At 33.9% G+C, this 18372-nt stretch overlaps 2 pseudogenes across 1 annotated transcript; both read right to left on the reverse strand.

Annotated features, from left to right (window-relative positions):
• Positions 1-284: 284 nt before the first annotated feature.
• On the reverse strand, positions 285-4289 carry LOC111292738 (phenylalanine N-monooxygenase-like; annotated as a pseudogene).
• Positions 4290-9852: 5563 nt separating this feature from the next.
• Positions 9853-17761, reverse strand: LOC111293233 (WEB family protein At2g40480-like; annotated as a pseudogene). The gene is made up of 2 exons (XR_016345597.1): positions 16458-17761; positions 9853-11127 (listed from the first exon to the last, which is right to left on the reverse strand). The product of XR_016345597.1 is annotated as a WEB family protein At2g40480-like (transcript).
• Between the last annotated feature and the right edge of the window lie 611 nt (positions 17762-18372).

Raw genomic sequence — 18372 nt, forward strand, 5'->3', positions numbered from 1 at the left:
AGGTCTATGGCCTTGACTTGATCCAAAACCACTTATATGAGGCTGGACCCCATTTTTCTAACAACTTAGTATAAGTATGTAAGCCTTCATTTTCAATTGGTTAAAAAAAAAAAAAGCTACTGCTTGGTTGAACTAGGGAAACTCAACTTGCATGGCTAGATTATTAATCGAAATTGGAATCATATATACCAATAACATAAGGTTGCAATTGTTGGATTTTAACTCCCAAACATGCCGCATGTTTACTTTTAAAGATGATTACATGAACTAAGTGAACTAAATTTTTTATCGTGACTTCTAATAATAACTTGGTTACATTTTATTTAGTGTATTATTGTAGAACTAAAGCTTTTCAAATTTTACTAGCAGTGAAGCTGAGTATATAGTGCAGCAGGCCAACGTGGTTTAGCAAGTGCATGCAATGGTTTTGCCAAGAAGAGATCATCTTTCGATTCAGAGAGGTGAATATTTACTTCATTAGGTGGTACATTCCATGTAAAACCTTGAATCAGCCAGGCAAATAGCATTATAGTCATTTCAGATGCAAGAGCCACGCCTATACACCCACCCCTTCCAGTACCAAACGAAATGAATCTCAATTACGATTCTGTCAGTTAAACTTTATCACTCCAACAATCTTTCAAATGCCGCTTAGGTTTGAATTCCAATGGCTCGTCCCAAACTTTCGGGTTCCGACCTAGGCCTGCTCGACTGAGTAGGACATGACTACCTTTAGGGATGAAATAGCCGGCAACTGTGGCATCGGCTATTGAGACATGAGGAACGTTGAAGGGTGCAATGGGGTGCAGCCAAAAGGTTTCCCTTGCACAAGCCTTTATATAATTGAGTTTTGGAATGTCAGCTTCTTGAACCAATCTGTCCTTTCCAACAACACTATCTATTTCCTGGCAGGCTTTTTCTAGAATTTCAAGTTTGTTGAGCATCTCTGCCATAACCCATTCTGCTGCATTAACTGGATTATCTATTGTTTCAAGCATCAGTTCCTGCATATATATCAAATAAGGATCACCATACTTAATTTGGTTAACCAAAAAATTTATTCCATCACCACCAAATGCCATCGATCGTACATGATTATTAAATTTGTATGTGAGATTAATTAAAAATTAGCTCCATATAATCCTTCCATTTTAATATATAAGTTGATTAATTTAGTTAAATTAAGGTCAAATTATCTCAAAAGTCTTTTTACTTTATAAAAATTTTAAATTTAGTTAATTTATTATAATTCATATAAATTTAATTCTCGTACTATTTTAATTTGATAATTTTAATCTAATCATAAATTTTGTCAATTTTTTTTGCCATTAAAAATGTTAATGTGATCATTAACTTTACTAATACAATATTGATTTGTTGATATGATAATTTAGATAGATGAAATTAGTTGTTAAATCAAAATTAACATGAGTTAGTTATTAAATTAAAATTATCAAATCAAAATAATCATATGAATCTTAATACAAAAACTAAAATTTAAAATTTTACAAAATATAAAAACTTCTAGCATAATTTAGACTTTATTATATATATATATATATATCAAAGGTAGTATAATGTTTAGACGGGTAATTAAGAATCTCACCGTGCATTGGGTTTTGATCTCTTCAACTGAAAATGCTGGCTTCCCATTTGAATCTTTTGTTAAAATGAAGGCATCAAGAAGGTCTTCAAGCTCTTTCTTCTTCCATTCTCTCCACTATTGTACTCTCTCATCAATAATCGAATCATGGTAACTACTGACAATTCTCAGAGCCTCAGTCACAATCTTCTCATGACCTTCCAAATCTAATGGTCTGAGCCAAGGCACTTAGTCTGATAGGATGAAAAAGTAAATGTGCATGAGAAGTGTAAAGAGAGATTCGATGTGCTCTTCTTCTTCATGTCCAGGCCCTCCATCTTCTTTGCCTTTTCCAAAGTATCTTTTGTTGAACATCATCCTCCTGATGACATTTCTTGTATATTACCTGACTACAAGTCTCAGGTTTATAACAGAAGCATTGGAAATATTAGTTTCAGTGTTGATGCATTGGTTGTAAATGAACTCTTATGGAGTAACCAGCTAAGTCTTTTAATATGTTAGAAACAATCAATTTTCTCATTGTCATAACGGTTTTGAGATCGCCAGATGTAAAATATTTTAAAATCGAGAGAAATAAAAAGAAAGTCACCACCAATCTTTTTTAGGATGTGATTGACCACCCAAAAGTTTATCTTTTTAACAAAATTATTAAAATGAGTTTAAAGTTTATCAAAAAGATAAATTTTGGTCTACGAAAAATCAGGTTAGGCTCTTGAATCGGTTACGTGTGAGGAAGGATTAACACCCCCACAACGCCCATAAATTGGTACCATCTAATTATGCGCTATTTTTGGTGTTGGATAAAAATGGTTTCAATTTAAAATTTAACAATAATTCCCTTCATTTGAAAAAATAAAATTTTGCTAAAGCTCTTTATTTAGGAATATTGAGAAAATCTTAAAGTTAAATAATTATTTTAAAATTCTCCAACATCTAGGCAGAATTTAAAATAACTCTTTTCTCTTAAGATTTAATACGATAATCCTTAAAATGAAATAACAGTCTTTATAAAAGATAATTGTTAGTGACTCTCCAACATCTAGGTAAAGTATCAAGAATTATTTCCTTTGAAATGTTATTTTTATTTTATTTTATTTTATAATATCATAAAAAAAATTTTAAATGTATTATTCTTTTTTATTATAAAATATTTTATCATCAAATAGTAAATAAAAATTAAAGAGAAAATAATGCAGACAATTATCGATGATAACACGCTAACATATGTATGCTAATGAATGTCATGTAAAAAGAAATACAATTTAAAAGTTGGGTTCTTAAGTATAATGAGATCACCCTAACTCTCCAACATCTAGGCAGAGATTAGGTGCGATTGTTTATATTTAAGAATCCAATTTACTATTATACTTTTTATTTATTAATCTTATTATTAATGTGAATTAAGAACTTGTGTAAAAAAACTTAATGAAGTAAAGTTTCCTAAGCACCCCATAATTTAAGCAGCATTCGAGAACAAATTACTTCAAATGAGATTTTCACATGTGTCCTTAGAGTTTTCAGAATGTTTTGAGTAAGGGCTTGAGTAAAGGTTTTAAAGGTTATGGTTCCAAGATTTTGAAGATTCAGATTTTAAGACTTTGGGTTGAGTTTTGAGGGTTTTAGGATTTGATTTTAAGATTTAGAGGATCTTAAGGCTTGGATTTTAGGGTATGAAAGTTTTAAGATTTTGATTTTAGAGTTTGGAGATTTTAAAGTTTTGGTTTTAAATTTTGAGGTTTGGAATTTTGATTTAAGGGTTTGAATTTAAGAATTAGTGTTTAAGGTTTCGTTTTTAAGAAAATGCAAACATCTCTAAAAATTCTCAACATCTAGGTGAATTTTCAGAGTAAGTTCGATTTTAACGATTTTTAAAAATTAATCAAAAATTTCTTATATATTTCATTTTTTTGAAAATTTATTAATAATAATTCTCCAACATCTAGGCAGAATTATTATTTTTTAAGAATATGCTTTATTTCCTCCAACATTTAGGCAGGAAAATAATCAAAAATATTATTATTATTCCTTTTTAAGCATTTTTAATATATATTTTTTAATTATTATCTTACTTTTATTATTACTAAAAAAAATTAAAAGTTTATCCTAACAAATTTAAGAACTTATCATGCATAAATAACAAAAATACTTAAAATAACAAAAATAATAATATATAAAAAAATTAAAAAATAAAATAAAATAAAATTTTTTTTACCTGAATCGGACCGGTCAACGGTCTGATCAAAGTTGGTCTGAACCAGTCTGATCGGTTCGACGATTATCAGTGGTTCGGGTTGGCGGTCTACTGTTTAGTGTGGTTTAGACCGATTCGACAGTGGTTTGGTTAAACCGGTTCAAGGTTGGCTGAAGGATGGGCCGACAAGTCGGACGTGGGATCTTGGGTCAGATTTGGGTTGACCAGTAAATCCTCCCTTGTTCTGAAACGGCGTCGTTTTGGACAGTTGAAGCTATATATAAATCAAATTTTTTTTTTAGCTCAATTTTCTTCTGTTCCCAAAAAAAATTTCAGAGCTCTGAAGAGAGCTCGAGGAATCCACCGATGATCAGCCGCCTGTGTCGTGTTGCTGCGTCGGTCGCCTTCTAGGCCGCCGTCGGTAGTTAAAAAATTTTGAAATCCTCCTAGAAGCTCTATTCGACACGATCTTTTCGGATCCGATCTCTTTTTCATCGAAAACGACCACGATCTGTGTAGATCAAGGTTCAAAGTTTTCTATTCTTTTTTTTTTTTAAACTGAAGCTGATGATAATTTTTTTATTTTTTTGCAAGTAGCTTGGTGCTAGGTTCCTCGCCTAGCGAAGACTGTGTTTTTTTTTTTTTTTGTGTTTTGGTTTCTAGTGGGTGAGGGGTTTTTGGTGGGCAAAGGGTTGAAGGGGTTAGGAATAGCAGTGTCTCGGCTTCTTTGGTGGTGGCTATTGGTTTGAGTGCAAGTGCCAAGGTTTTGGGTGTCTGAGTTTTTGTTCGAGGATGTGTCCAAAAGGAGAGAGTGTTTGAGGGCAATGTGTCTGGTGGAAAAAAGCCAAGTGTCTGGTGCCAAAGGGATGTCCAAGAACGATCCCAATAGGAAGAAGCTGGGGGTTTTTAAGGATTTGGTGGAGTAAGGTGGTTGCAGGGATGGTTGGGGTAGCTGCAAGAAATGGTGAGGGGACAGAGGTGGGTGGCCAGTGGTTCCGTGCAAAGTACCATTGCCATCCCAATTCTCTCTCTCTTTTTTTTTATATTTTATATTTTTTTAATAATTAAAAATTAATAAATTTTTAATTTTAATTAAACCAATATTATTATTCGTAATAAATAAGAACTAAAAATAGTAAACCCGAACAAAATCGGTGTCTACACTCATTTTCTTCCATTGATCTCCCCATGGCACAAACGCTGTTGACAAGAAACCACAAGAAGCGTAATCAGTTGCCATTGTAATAGGCCTCGATGCAAAAACTGAATCATGCTTTTTCAAGAATTCTCGAGCAATTTCAGGTGAAGTGACTGGATTGACATGAATGTTTCCCAGGCGGATACAAGCAATATCGGTGTCGAGTTGTTTCATGAGGCCAAGAATCCACCTGAAGGCAGGCTTGTTTTTCCACAATTCAGGGAGGTTTCCAATGACTGACCAAGGAGTTGGCCCTGGTGGGAGAGGTGCGTTTGGGTTCGCATTTCTAGTGTTGCCTTTCAATTTGAAAAGGACAAGGAGCGCAAACAGAAAGACCAAGGCAAAAAAGTGTAGAGATGGCAGAACCATGAGAACTGCTCTAATAAGGCAGCAGATGAAATGGAAAGGAAATGTTAGTGGAGGAGTTATCCATTTCCAAACAGTTAAACACAACTTTTCTTCTATCCGTCTGTTTGTATGCTTGCCCACACAAAATGGATGATATCTATATATAGAGATTAGAGAGGGAGGTTTGAACACTGTTTGGACATTACTCCATCGTACTTAATGTGTTAGAAATTTTAAGAGTTGTTAAAAAGTAGGTGCCGGTTTGTTATCATTAGCGGACCGTTCAAAAGTTTTCAAAATCCTTTAATATATATTATATCATCATATAATTAGTTCATTTATGTTATTTAGTTAAAATAATTAAATTAACTCTCACATTATAATTATTATTTATTAATTTTTAATTTAATTTTATGTATTTAATTTAAGATGAATTAAAATTACATTATTTATTTATTTATTATATTCAAAATCATTATTCACAACTTTTAAAAGTAATATATTTACCATAAACATTAAATTAGACCCATTCAAACTTAAAAAACAAAAAACAAAAAACTAACTAACTTTTTAGCTTTCACTTATGTACCAAAAGTGTATTATTTTTTAGCCCACTACAATTATTTTCTCATATGTTTGTGACTGCTTTATTTTTTTAATTTAATATAATTTCAAATAAATTATGTTAAATTGCTCAAATTTTTTTATCTTGTTTTAAGTATCTATATTTGTCATATATTTGATACATGTGTATATGAAATTCAAGCAATTTAAATATATACAAAAATTTTAAAAATGAGTATATCCGTGTTGAATATATACTCGTATTTAATACTAGCTTTCAAATTCAAAAAAATTAAGCAATATAATTATTTTTTTTCTTTTGGATTATAGAAGTTTTATTTCATCATCTAAGGAAGACGAATGCTGCTACAATGTTTATAGACTGGTAAACACCCATAAACATCAACTAATTAACTAAGTTGGCTGCTATATACCCAACCTCCTGAACCCTTTCCCTACTTTGCCTGATAATATCCGAACCTGAATTAGCTAGCGCAATATTGTTCTTACTTTGCACTAAAATATGAAGAAATTGAAAAAAAATAAAAAACTAGTAAACCAAAATGTTGAGTCAACCTTCATGCTATAATATAAGTTAATACATGCATCTAAATTGAATCAATATTATTCTTATACCACTCTTTCATCCCTTTATATTTTTTCTAGCATTTTTCCTTTCCATGAATTCCTTTTTTTTTTTTTTTTTTGAGATTAAAACCAAATTTGAAATTATATAATATGACTCAAATATTAAAATTTTTTCGATGTATTTTGATTTTAATTAATTTTATAACTATCCTTTCAATTTCGTTGATTTTAGACAAAAATAAAAGAATTAAAATGTTTCATAAATTATTTTATTAATAAAAATGACATATTTGATCAATTCCATTACTTTTTATCCAAAAACTATCCAAAAAAAAAAGTATAGTGGGTAAACTCAATGAAATTAATCACAATGAAAAAATTTAATATGAATTCATAGTATAGTGTCAAATTTGACTTAAACTTCAATTTTTATGCATCTCATTTAATATATCAAGCAACATTTTTTTGTTACAATTTATCAAGTCAAACCTAATTAGTATTGATGAAATGGTTATAGAAAAAATAGGAATACAAAATAAGAATTAATTTATTTCAAAAAATATACTTTAGATGCAAAAAAAAAAAAAAAGGTTAATCCACTACAAAACTGAAACTTTCTTTTATATTTTTTTGTATAAAGAAAGACCGTAATTTGAGGATAGAGGAAAAGATTCTAGAAATTTAAATTGAAATTCATATTTATTAAATATCACTATTAAAAATAAATAAATGTATGAACTAATTGAAGTAAATTTTTTTCTCTATTTTTTATCATTATCGCCTAAATTTTTTTTTTCCATAACAAGTTTGATTGCCTTGTTTCTGCTATGTCACCTAATACCCATTGAATTTAGTTTATCAAATAAACTTTCTGTTTATCATATTATTGTATACTAATAATTATTAATGCATCAATATAACTAGTCTAGACACCTATTTTATTGAATTTAATTTATACTAAATATTTATATATTTTTTAAACATATATATATTTATTAAAATTTCAAATTGTGTCATTTTTTTATTTTTTATCATATAATCTTTGTATCATATCACTATATCATATTTTAAATTATTAAATTTGACTTTATTACTATTATTATAAGTTTTTTTTTTCATTAAAGCTTGGTAAACGTCGTTCAGAAAAAAAAAAAAAATCTATTCATCAGCAGGCAAGCATGCACACGTGAAACCCATGAATTAGAATTTAGAAACCAAAATCCACACATTTTTTTAAAGAAAAAGGTAATACATTATTTCCATTGATGAAGATACGTAAACAAGATGACTTTGAAATTTTATATTGAATTCCATGAATTGGCTTGTCAAAAGAAAAATGAAAAATCAATGAATTGAAGGCTTTGGAAGATGGAACCGCACATGCTAACGCTTTTGATGTAACAAGAGCCAATAAATATTCATAATATCTAAAATAATCAAATAAAAAAAATTATATCCTTATCTCATATATTTATTTTCAAGAAAGCTTAATTAAATAATAAATGAAGATACAAAAAAGTAAAAAAAGAAAATGCGTACCTATAAACATATGTTGTGTTGATAGAATATTGAAGTCTTATTTTGTTAATTTAAAAAAAAAATAATCTTAGTTTGATCAAATTCTAATAATCACAAATATAAAAAAAATAGTTAGAGGCCAAGAAAAAATAAGAATAATATCCAAATAAATTATTAAATTTTATTAAAAAATGAAAAGTCCTTAATTTTTTATTATATAAAATTAAGATTGTAAACTTTTATTTCATTATAGTGATGCACGTTAAATCTTGAAAAATAATGAATAAAGTCCAAGTGTTATAATTTTTAAAATAAGGTTGGCTCAAATATTTGTTTTCCAATTTATCCAAATAAGTCTAAGTATCCTTTCAAAAGAAAAAAGTTAAGTATTTTTTATAAATTACATCTTCAACTAAAAAAAAATTAACAAAAATTGAATATTTTATAACATTTAGATTCTAAATACAGTAAAATAAAAAGTTTTAATATTATTTTCATATAATAAAATATCAAATTTTTATTTTTATTTTTAATAAAATTTAAAAATTTATTTGAATATTATCTCAAAATAATAATTAGATGGTGACATCCCTTTAAATTCGATATATACTGCTAAGTAAGAAAAAAAAAAAAAAAAAGCAGTGCTTCCTAATTGAAAAATTAAAGTCCAACCAAACATATAGTATTGTACTGGAACTTGTAATAAAGTCTCACATGCGTTAGATGTGCTACAGACCACACATCAAATGGTTGTCCATGGTTACGTTGTTTTCAACATTTTTTTTTTTGTTGTCCTCCTCAAACCTATATATGAAAACGTTTTTTCCTTTTTTTTTTTTGTTTTGAAGTTTCTGTTTATGTTTAAAACTTTTTTTGTTTTATATTATTTTTTTATTCATTTTTTTAGAATGTTCTAAAATTATATATATTTATTCTTTATACTCAAAAATTATTCCTTGTGTTTCTAATGATTCATGTCTTCTATTTTCAGAGAAAAAACACCGTCTATGATTTTTTTTTGTTAAATATTGATCAAATTGAAATATAAAGTATTGGGTTTTTTTTTTTTTTTTTGCGCATGTATGACGGAAATATTTTGCCACACCAAAGATTTTATGATCAGTGTTCGGGGAAAGACTGACTTCGGCAAATGGACATGATGTGACATGATGTTGATGCTGTATGTTTATGTAGATGAATGATCGTGATTGTGATGCTGCTCATAGCAGTATGCTGATTGCAAGGAAAGTTTGTTAACTATTTGTAACCGAAAGATACGGTGATTGGTATGATCTGTAGGGTAGTTTTGGTTTCTGGAAAGCCTTGCATCATTCAGGTTTCTGATGTTTCCATCTGATTATCCTCTGGTCTGCTGATTTTTAAATATTGGCACTGAGGTTAGTTGCTGTGATGGTATAAAAGGACCCAAGATTATTTTTTTGACCTGTACAATGCTGCGTATGATGGACCTGTGATGCATTACACTGACGCTGTTTAGTAAAATAATACTGTAATGTATGGTCTGAACCTTACGATTACATTGATTGAACAGAATAACTTGTTTCTGTTTAATTGTTTGATTGGTTCCATTAATCATTTTTAACCACACCCTTTTGCTTAATGTTTGAGTTGTAGCACAATTGACCATGATCGGACTGTGAAGTGGTGGTTGTGCCAATTCTGTTCTAAGGCACATGTGGCTCGTGGGTAACCATTGAATACCAATGCATAGCCAGTTGCTGCCTTTCTTGTTGGGTCTCGTTGAAAATGACTTTAGCAGTTGCCTAGCTTTCTGGCTGGTTTGCTTGCAGCGGGCTGTTGCTGCCCTTCCTGGTGTTCGTGTCAGGTTGGTACTAGCAGTGTTGGTATGCATACGATATGCCACTCCTGGTCACATCTTAGGGTTACATTTTATCTTTTTCTTTTATCTGTTCTAAAAGATCTTTTGCGATTATTATAATAATGACATTGTGATCTTATACCATATCACTCTTCATTCAAAAAAAAATTTATCCTGTATATATCACGTTAAGCTGTTAGATATAAAAGAAATTAACATACTGCCAAGCAAAAGAATTGATCACCATTTCAAGGCCCTTTTATATAGATAAAATGAGATTCTGCCCCATCAATATTTCAGGGGTGATTGCAGAATATATAAAAACAAATCATTGAACACCTTTACAGCAGAGATAGATTTCAAAACCAATTGATCACCCAAAAACAGCACAAACAAATGAAGCAAAATGAATACAAAATGTTAGTATATGACCACAGATTACTGCTGTACTGTTTAGTAGTACCATTTATCCTATTGTATCACATTGTGTTCAAAGCTTGTGGTTTCTTCTTGGTTTGTTTTACCAATGGAAGAGTTATGTGAATGAACCCAAACTTTCTCCGCTGGTTGTAGTACTGCTTTTGATCATCACGATGATCTTTTTTACCAGGTTTTGGAGGAAATGTTACATCTTCCCTTAGGAAATGAAGCATTTAGTTCAAAGCTACATTTTGCCTTTCAGTGCTGTGGCCTTCATTAGGCCTTCTCACCACACATTCTTCAGGAATTAATTGTTTCCTGCTTAAGATGTCCCTCATTGAAACTGTTGGCCTTGAAACAGGCTTTGGTTCAGCGTCCACTGTTGGGTTTTGCTTGTCCAGATCACGTAATGGAGACCGCGGAAGATGCTGGTGCTGATGCTGATTATGAGGATGAGGTGGATGAAAATTGTTTATCTTGTTAGCATTGTAGACTTCCTGTTTTTTCTGTTCATGCTCTGAAATCCATCTCCTGAGAGCCTCTTCAGCATCAAGTTGCTTTCTGTTGGCGATTTTCAGTCTATTAAGAGCCTCTTCTAATGCATCTTTACTGTGTTTAACTTCTTCTGAAGCTTCCTCCAGCTTCCTCAGGATTGCAAATTTGGAAATATTTGCTTCAGCAAATTTGTCCATGGCATGAATTACTTTTCTGTTTGAAACCTCTTCTGCCCTTGGAACTTTCGGGTTTCGAGGAGATGGCTCCAGCTTTGACAAGGAAAATCCCGATGAGTTGTCAATGGTTGACAAAGCCTTCATTCCAGCAAGGGCATTCATTTCAATAAGAGCAAGAGCTTCTTCCTGTTGCGCCTGAAGCAATAATCACAACAATACAGAAGCAATAGACAACAATCAATAATCAAATACGCAGGAAAAATAAAGCACACCAAGATTTACGTGGAAAACCCTCCAGTGTAGAGGGAAAAACCACGGGCCGCCAGAAAAATCTTCACTATCAAATAATAGTTATACAAAGTTCTTCTCTAGCTAAAACTAGAGCTAATCAACCACTAGAGAAACAATTGGAGAAATCTCACCAAATAAGTGACTCAACAAATACACCCTGGATCTGTTCCTAGAGAGCTTCAAACCCGATCTTCACCGTTCAGAATGTAAAACTCTGAATCATAAACCTCCTGACAAGGTTCCAACTCAATCGGACCACGGATCGACTTCCGTTCAACCAACTCTCCCTTCTCCTTTTTCTCTCTCTGCTTTTCCTGGCTTTTCTTCTTTCTCTGCTTGGTTGTCGACACACACACAAAACAACCCCACCTCTTTTTTTTTATTAAGTAGCTAGGGCTCTGTGTAAAATAAAAGATCAAGGCCCATGGCCTTTACTTGGTCCAAAACCACTTACATGGGACTGGACCCCATTTTCCTAACAATCTCCCCCTCCAGCCCCATTAGGAGGAGATTCATCACCATAGCAGTTTCATTTGGAACTTACCTTGGCCAGGGAACTCATTCCGGCCAAGTTACTACAAAGCTCAAGCTTTTCCCTGGGAAGTATCTTAGTCAACATATCTGCCACATTTTTATCAGTATGGACTTTCTTCAATAGCATCTGCTGTTCTTCAATCACTGAACGTAACCAATGATATCTAACATCAATGTGCTTTGTTCTAGCATGGTACATGGTATTCTTACTCAAATCTAAAGCACTCTGGCTATCACAAAATACCACATACTCTTTCTGATTCAACCCCAATTCAAAAAGAAAACGTTTCATCCAAAGCATTTCTTTACATGCTTCAGTTGCTGCAATATACTCAGCTTCTGTAGTTGACAAAGCAACACACTTCTGCAACTTAGACTGCCAAGATACAGCTCCTCCTGCAAAAGTGAACAAATACCCTGAAGTAGATTTCCTACCATCAAGATCGCCTGCCATGTCAGCATCAGTAAACCCTTCTAGAATTGGTTGTGAAACTCCATAAGTCAAACACATTTTTGAGGTACCCCTCAAATATCTAAAAATCCATTTCACTGCTTCCCAGTGAACCTTCCCTGGATTAGAAAGAAATCTGCTCACTACACCAACTGCATGAGCAATGTCAGGCCTTGTACAAACCATAAGATACATTAAAGAACCAACTGCAGAAGAATAAGGAATACTAGACATAGCTAGTTGCTCTTCCTTAGACACTGGACAAGATTTCTTACTTAGGTGAAAATGGTTGGCAAGTGAACTGCTAACTGATTTAGCATGTTGCATGTTGAATCTACCAAGCACTCGTTCAACATACTTTTCCTGTGACAACCACAGCTTTCCAGCTCTCCTATCCCGGATAATGTCCATACCAAGAATCTGCTTTGCTGGACCTAAATCTTTCATATCAAAAGACTTAGACAATTGTTCTTTTAACCTGCAAACCATACTAGCATCTTGTCCTACAATCAACATATCATCAACATATAATAATAGGATAATGAAGTTACCATTAGAGAATTGTTTAACATACACACAAGAATCCGCTGCTGTTCTTTTATAGCTATGACTCACCATAAAAGAATCAAACTTCTTGTACCACTGTCGTGGAGCTTGTTTCAAGCCATACAAGCTTTTCTTCAATTTGCAAACTAAGTGCTCTTTCCCTTTCACTTCAAAACCCTCAGGCTGATTCATATAAATGTTCTCCTGCAAATCACCATGCAAAAATGCAGTTTTAACATCAAGTTGCTCAAGTTCAAGATTCAAACTAGCTGTCAATCCCAGTACCACTCGAATAGAACTCATTTTTACAACTGGAGCAAAAATCTCATCAAAATCGATGCCTGGTTTTTGAGAAAAACCTTTTACTACCAATCGAGCTTTGTACCTCACTAGTTTGTCACCATCCTTTTTCAACTTGAACACCCATTTATTCTTTAATGGCCTCTTTCCTGTTGGAAGTTTAACAAGATCATAAGTACCATTCTTTCGCAATGACTCCATCTCTTCTTTCATTGCTTTTAACCAGTGCTCTCTATCCGGAGTAGCCTGCACATCTTGAAAGCTTTCTGGCTCCCCTTCACTGGTAACTAAAATAAAATTTGAACTTGAATACCTGGTAGATGGCCTGCGCTCTCTAGTAGATCTTCTGGGCTGAGACTCTACATCACTTGATGCTGAAGGTAGCTCCCCCTGCTCAACACTCTCAGGTAGAGAGGATTGTTCCCCCTGCTCAAAACTAATAGCATCTGGCTCATCACCAACTGTAGCTGGCTCATCCATATCCCCAAGTTCTGTTTCTGGCTCATTTTCACCATCTGTGGCTCTTTCCTGTGAAATCCCTGTCGGTGTTGAAACATCACACTCAACAGTAACTCGTGTAGTCTTCTCATTTTTCTCAAGATCTGCTATGGTTTCTTTTTCATGAAAGACCACATCTCTGCTTCTGACTGTCTTTCTCTTTACTGGATCCCATACCCTGTAGCCAAATTCCTCATCACCATATCCTACAAACACACACTGTGTAGCTTTACTATCAAGCTTTGATCTCTGCTCTTTCGGCACATGCATGAATGCTTTACACCCAAAAATTTTCAAGTGAGAGTATGAAGCATCTTTTCCTGTCCACACTCTTTCTGGAATGTCAAAGCCCAAAGGAACTGATGGTGACCTGTTAAGTAAATAACAAGCTGTGTTGACTGCTTCACCCCAGAATGGCTTTGGTAATTTTGCCATCCTCAACATACATCTGACTTTTTCCACAATGGTGCGATTCATTCTTTCAGCTATACCATTATGCTGAGGTGTTCCAGGTTCTGTCCTCTCATGCCTGATCCCATGCTTTGAGCAATACTCTTCAAAGCTTTTAGATGTGTATTCCCCACCATTATCAGTTCGAATACACTTCAAGGGTAACCCTGTCATCCTTTCAACCATGGCATGAAATTTTTGAAAATACTGCAGTACCTGACTTTTATATTTCAACATATACACCCAAGTCTTACGTGAAGCATCATCAATAAAAGTAACAAAATATCTGCTACCACCTAATGACTCAACCTCAATGGGACCACATACGTCAGAATAAATTAATTCCAATCTATTTTCTTTTCTCTGAGAACTTTTACGAAAAGAAACTCTATGATGCTTACCAAACAAACAATAATCACATGAATCGAGAGACATACCTTTGGTCAAGGGAATGAGAGAGTGCCTTGCCAAAACCTGTAACCCTTTTTCACTCATGTGTGCCAGCCTCCTGTGCCACAAGTTTGCTGAAGCATCATTTTCAACGGTATTTATCTGATTACCGTTCAATTGCATCCATGTCTTATACATTGTGCAGCATAGTTTTCCCCTTGCAACTACCATAGATCCTTTGAGAAGCTTCCACTGTCCATTCTTTTGTCGGCTTTCATATCCCTCCTTATCAAGGACATTAATAGCAAGCAAGTTCATTCTCATATCTGGAATGTGTCTGACATCCCTCAAAGTCAACATGCAGCCTGTACTAGTTTGTACAACAATATCACCAATCCCAACAATCTGTGACACACTCTTGTTTCCCATCTTGGTACAACCAAAGTCTCCTTCTTTGTAAGTTGTAAACAACTCTCTCTTAGGAACACAATGATATGCCGCTCCTGTGTCAACTATCCACTCAATGTCGGGATCACTAACATGATTACAATCACCATGTGTACAAATCAAAGTAACTGAATCACTATCTGAATTCACTGCTGCAACATTGCCATCATCTGAACTCTTGCCTTTCTCATCTTTTCGCTCTTGCTTTAAGATTCTACAGTTTCGTTTTATATGACCCGCCTTACCACAATGGAAACACTTCACTTTACCTCTAGACTTGGATCTATGTTTAGACTTACCACGGCCTTTTGAGTCCTGACTTCTGTCGATGTTTCTACCCCTGTTCTCTGTGACCAGAGCTTGATTTCCAGGGTCTACATCTTTTCGCCTCGCTTCTTCATTAAGCATACTGTCCTTTACCATCTCCAATGTCACCTTATAATCAGGAGCTGAATTAAGAACAGTCACAACTAGAGTATTCCAGCTGTCTGGCAATGAACCCAAAAGAAATAATGCCTTCATTTCATCATCCATCTTAAGTTCCATAGTAGTCATCCGATTAAATATATCTTGAAAATCACTCAAGTGCTCTGTAACAGATCGTCCATCCCTGTACTGTAAAGTTGCAATCTTTTTAACAAGCATAACTTTATTCATACCTGTTTTTCTCTCATACAATGCTGCCAATTTTTCCCAAACAATGTGAGCATCTGACTCCTGCACTACATGATGGAACACGCTGATATCAACCCATTTTCTGATTGTAGCCAGCGTCTTTCTACCTAGCTTCTTCCAGCTTTCATCTTTCATATCTGCTGGTTTAGCCGAATCACCCAATACTGGCTCATACAAATCTTTACAGTATAGATGATCCTCCATCATAGGCTTCCAAATTGAATAATTCGATGCTGTCAATTTTATCATGGAACCTGTATCACCCTCCATGATCTCAAACAGAATTTACTTCTATCCTGGGTTGCTTCTGTATCGATGTCTCAAAATAACCCTCGCTCTGATACCACTTGTTGCGCCTGAAGCAATAATCACAACAATACAGAAGCAATAGACAACAATCAATAATCAAATACGCAGGAAAAATAAAGCACACCAAGATTTACGTGGAAAACCCTCCAGTGTAGAGGGAAAAACCACGGGCCGCCAGAAAAATCTTCACTATCAAATAATAGTTATACAAAGTTCTTCTCTAGCTAAAACTAGAGCTAATCAACCACTAGAGAAACAATTGGAGAAATCTCACCAAATAAGTGACTCAACAAATACACCCTGGATCTGTTCCTAGAGAGCTTCAAACCCGATCTTCACCGTTCAGAATGTAAAACTCTGAATCATAAACCTCCTGACAAGGTTCCAACTCAATCGGACCACGGATCGACTTCCGTTCAACCAACTCTCCCTTCTCCTTTTTCTCTCTCTGCTTTTCCTGGCTTTTCTTCTTTCTCTGCTTGGTTGTCGACACACACACAAAACAACCCCACCTCTTTTTTTTTATTAAGTAGCTAGGGCTCTGTGTAAAATAAAAGATCAAGGCCCATGGCCTTTACTTGGTCCAAAACCACTTACATGGGACTGGACCCCATTTTCCTAACACTTCCATCTTCTTCGCTGCAATCCACCTCATTTCAGCAGTTTTTATACAGGGCTTGTTTTGTTCATTCCTTGGCAGTGGGATTGCTCTTGGAACTTCAGTTTTTGCACGATCAACCATTTTCTTAAACTGCTCAGGCTTGGAATTGTTGTGAAAAGGCGGCCTTAAAATGTTTGAAGAATTCTGAAAATTCCCATGATTTGCTTCCACATTGTTGGCAATCTGTGGCTTCACCCTTACTCGTTTTAGCTCCTCTTCTAGAGATGCCACCCCTGCAAACTTAGAAGTTAGCCCCTCACAGGTCTTTTCAAGTAAAGTTTTCTCTTTCTTCATTTTCTTACTTAGAGAGTCAACAGAAGTTTGAATCATCCCAATATCATTGATAGTTTTACCAAGGCTCAATTTTGCTTGTTCAAGATCAAATCAGGAGACGAAATCGAGCCGAAACTCCCAATTCTGATCTGTTCATAATGTTCCTTGTTCATTTCTTTGATAGCAAAAGTTGGCAGGTGTTCATCTGAATTATTCACGTCTGGTGTGGTCATGCATTTCAAACCCTTTAAACTCTTCCACAAGGTCTCCAATTCTTTTTCTCCAACGCTGATCCTTGTTCCTCCACTTTCTTTATGTCAAACTCTTCAATCCCATGCAGCTCAGGACAAATTCTCTTACCTATCAGAAAATCATTAACAAGAACTGGAAAATAGAACATAAAATACATACAAATTTGGGAAAAAACTGATACATGCAAATTGCAAACTAAAATGATGAAACAGGTTGAAGTTTCATTTTCCCCTGCTTTTTCCATATGAAATATAACTTCTGAACCTGAATAGTTACAGGAGCTGACATGTCTAGTAGTTTATGCCATTTTCAAACCATCCACAACGACTAACTTTACTACAAATATTTCCAAAAACATGAAAGAGAAATATATAAATTAAAATAAGAAATCATGGGAAGAATTTATAAAACTACAACATTCAGGATTTAGGATAATAATAAAACTGAATTCCAGAATTCAAAACATGAAAAAGAAATAAGTGAAATTAAGATAAGAAATTAGGACAAGAATACTATACCAGAATTACAGAAAAACACAATTCTCTTAATCAAATTTTAAGTTTTAAAAAATTCAATGTTAGTGGCACAGTTTCAATCTCCTCTAATTATATACAAGAAACAAAGAAACCAAGATTTTTTTTTTCATAAGTTAAACTACAAAAGAACACATTAAAACTATTTTTGGGACTGCATGCGTAAATTCCATTAAGACAAACCACACAACAAAACAAAGCCTACCTTTCTTACATCATAGTCAAACCAAAAGATGAAATACTTACATATGCCTCTCCAAACTTGTATAATGGCACCCAAGGTCCGCTGCCACCAAACCGGGTCACAGCCTCCTTAACCGATCCGAAAGGCTTTGTGCCTGGAGAAGATCACTTTTCTTGCATGGTTGACCTTCTTGGTCGGGCAGGGTATCTCAGCGAAGCTGAAAGAGTAATAGACAGTCAGCATATTGAACCCGATTCTGATATCTGGTGGACGTTGTTTAGGCTTGTGCAGTTCATTGTAATCTAACGCTTGGAAGAACTATTGCTGGGTTTCTTCTTGAAACAGACCAAAATAATCCATCAGTTTATGTGCTTTTGTCCAATACTTATGCAGCTGAAACGTTACGGTTGATTTGGGAAGTGTAAAATAAAAATGTACATCTCATTAATAACTCATCTGTAGCACTAGTTTTGGACAAGCTGGCCTTGATGAATGGATCTGGGGCCAGAATCATGGAGATCATTACAAGTAGACCAAGGATTCGAATGCAAGTCTTGAAGATACCATGTTCAAGAATTGTTTGCTCGCCATTATTGTCCATAAAGGACAATTGCGATTTGCAATTGGATTTGAGAGG

Source organism: Durio zibethinus, chromosome 10, assembly GCF_047325235.1.
Source record: "Durio zibethinus cultivar Kanyao isolate XHJ-2024 chromosome 10, ASM4732523v1, whole genome shotgun sequence".
Classification (NCBI taxonomy): Eukaryota; Viridiplantae; Streptophyta; class Magnoliopsida; order Malvales; family Malvaceae; genus Durio; species Durio zibethinus.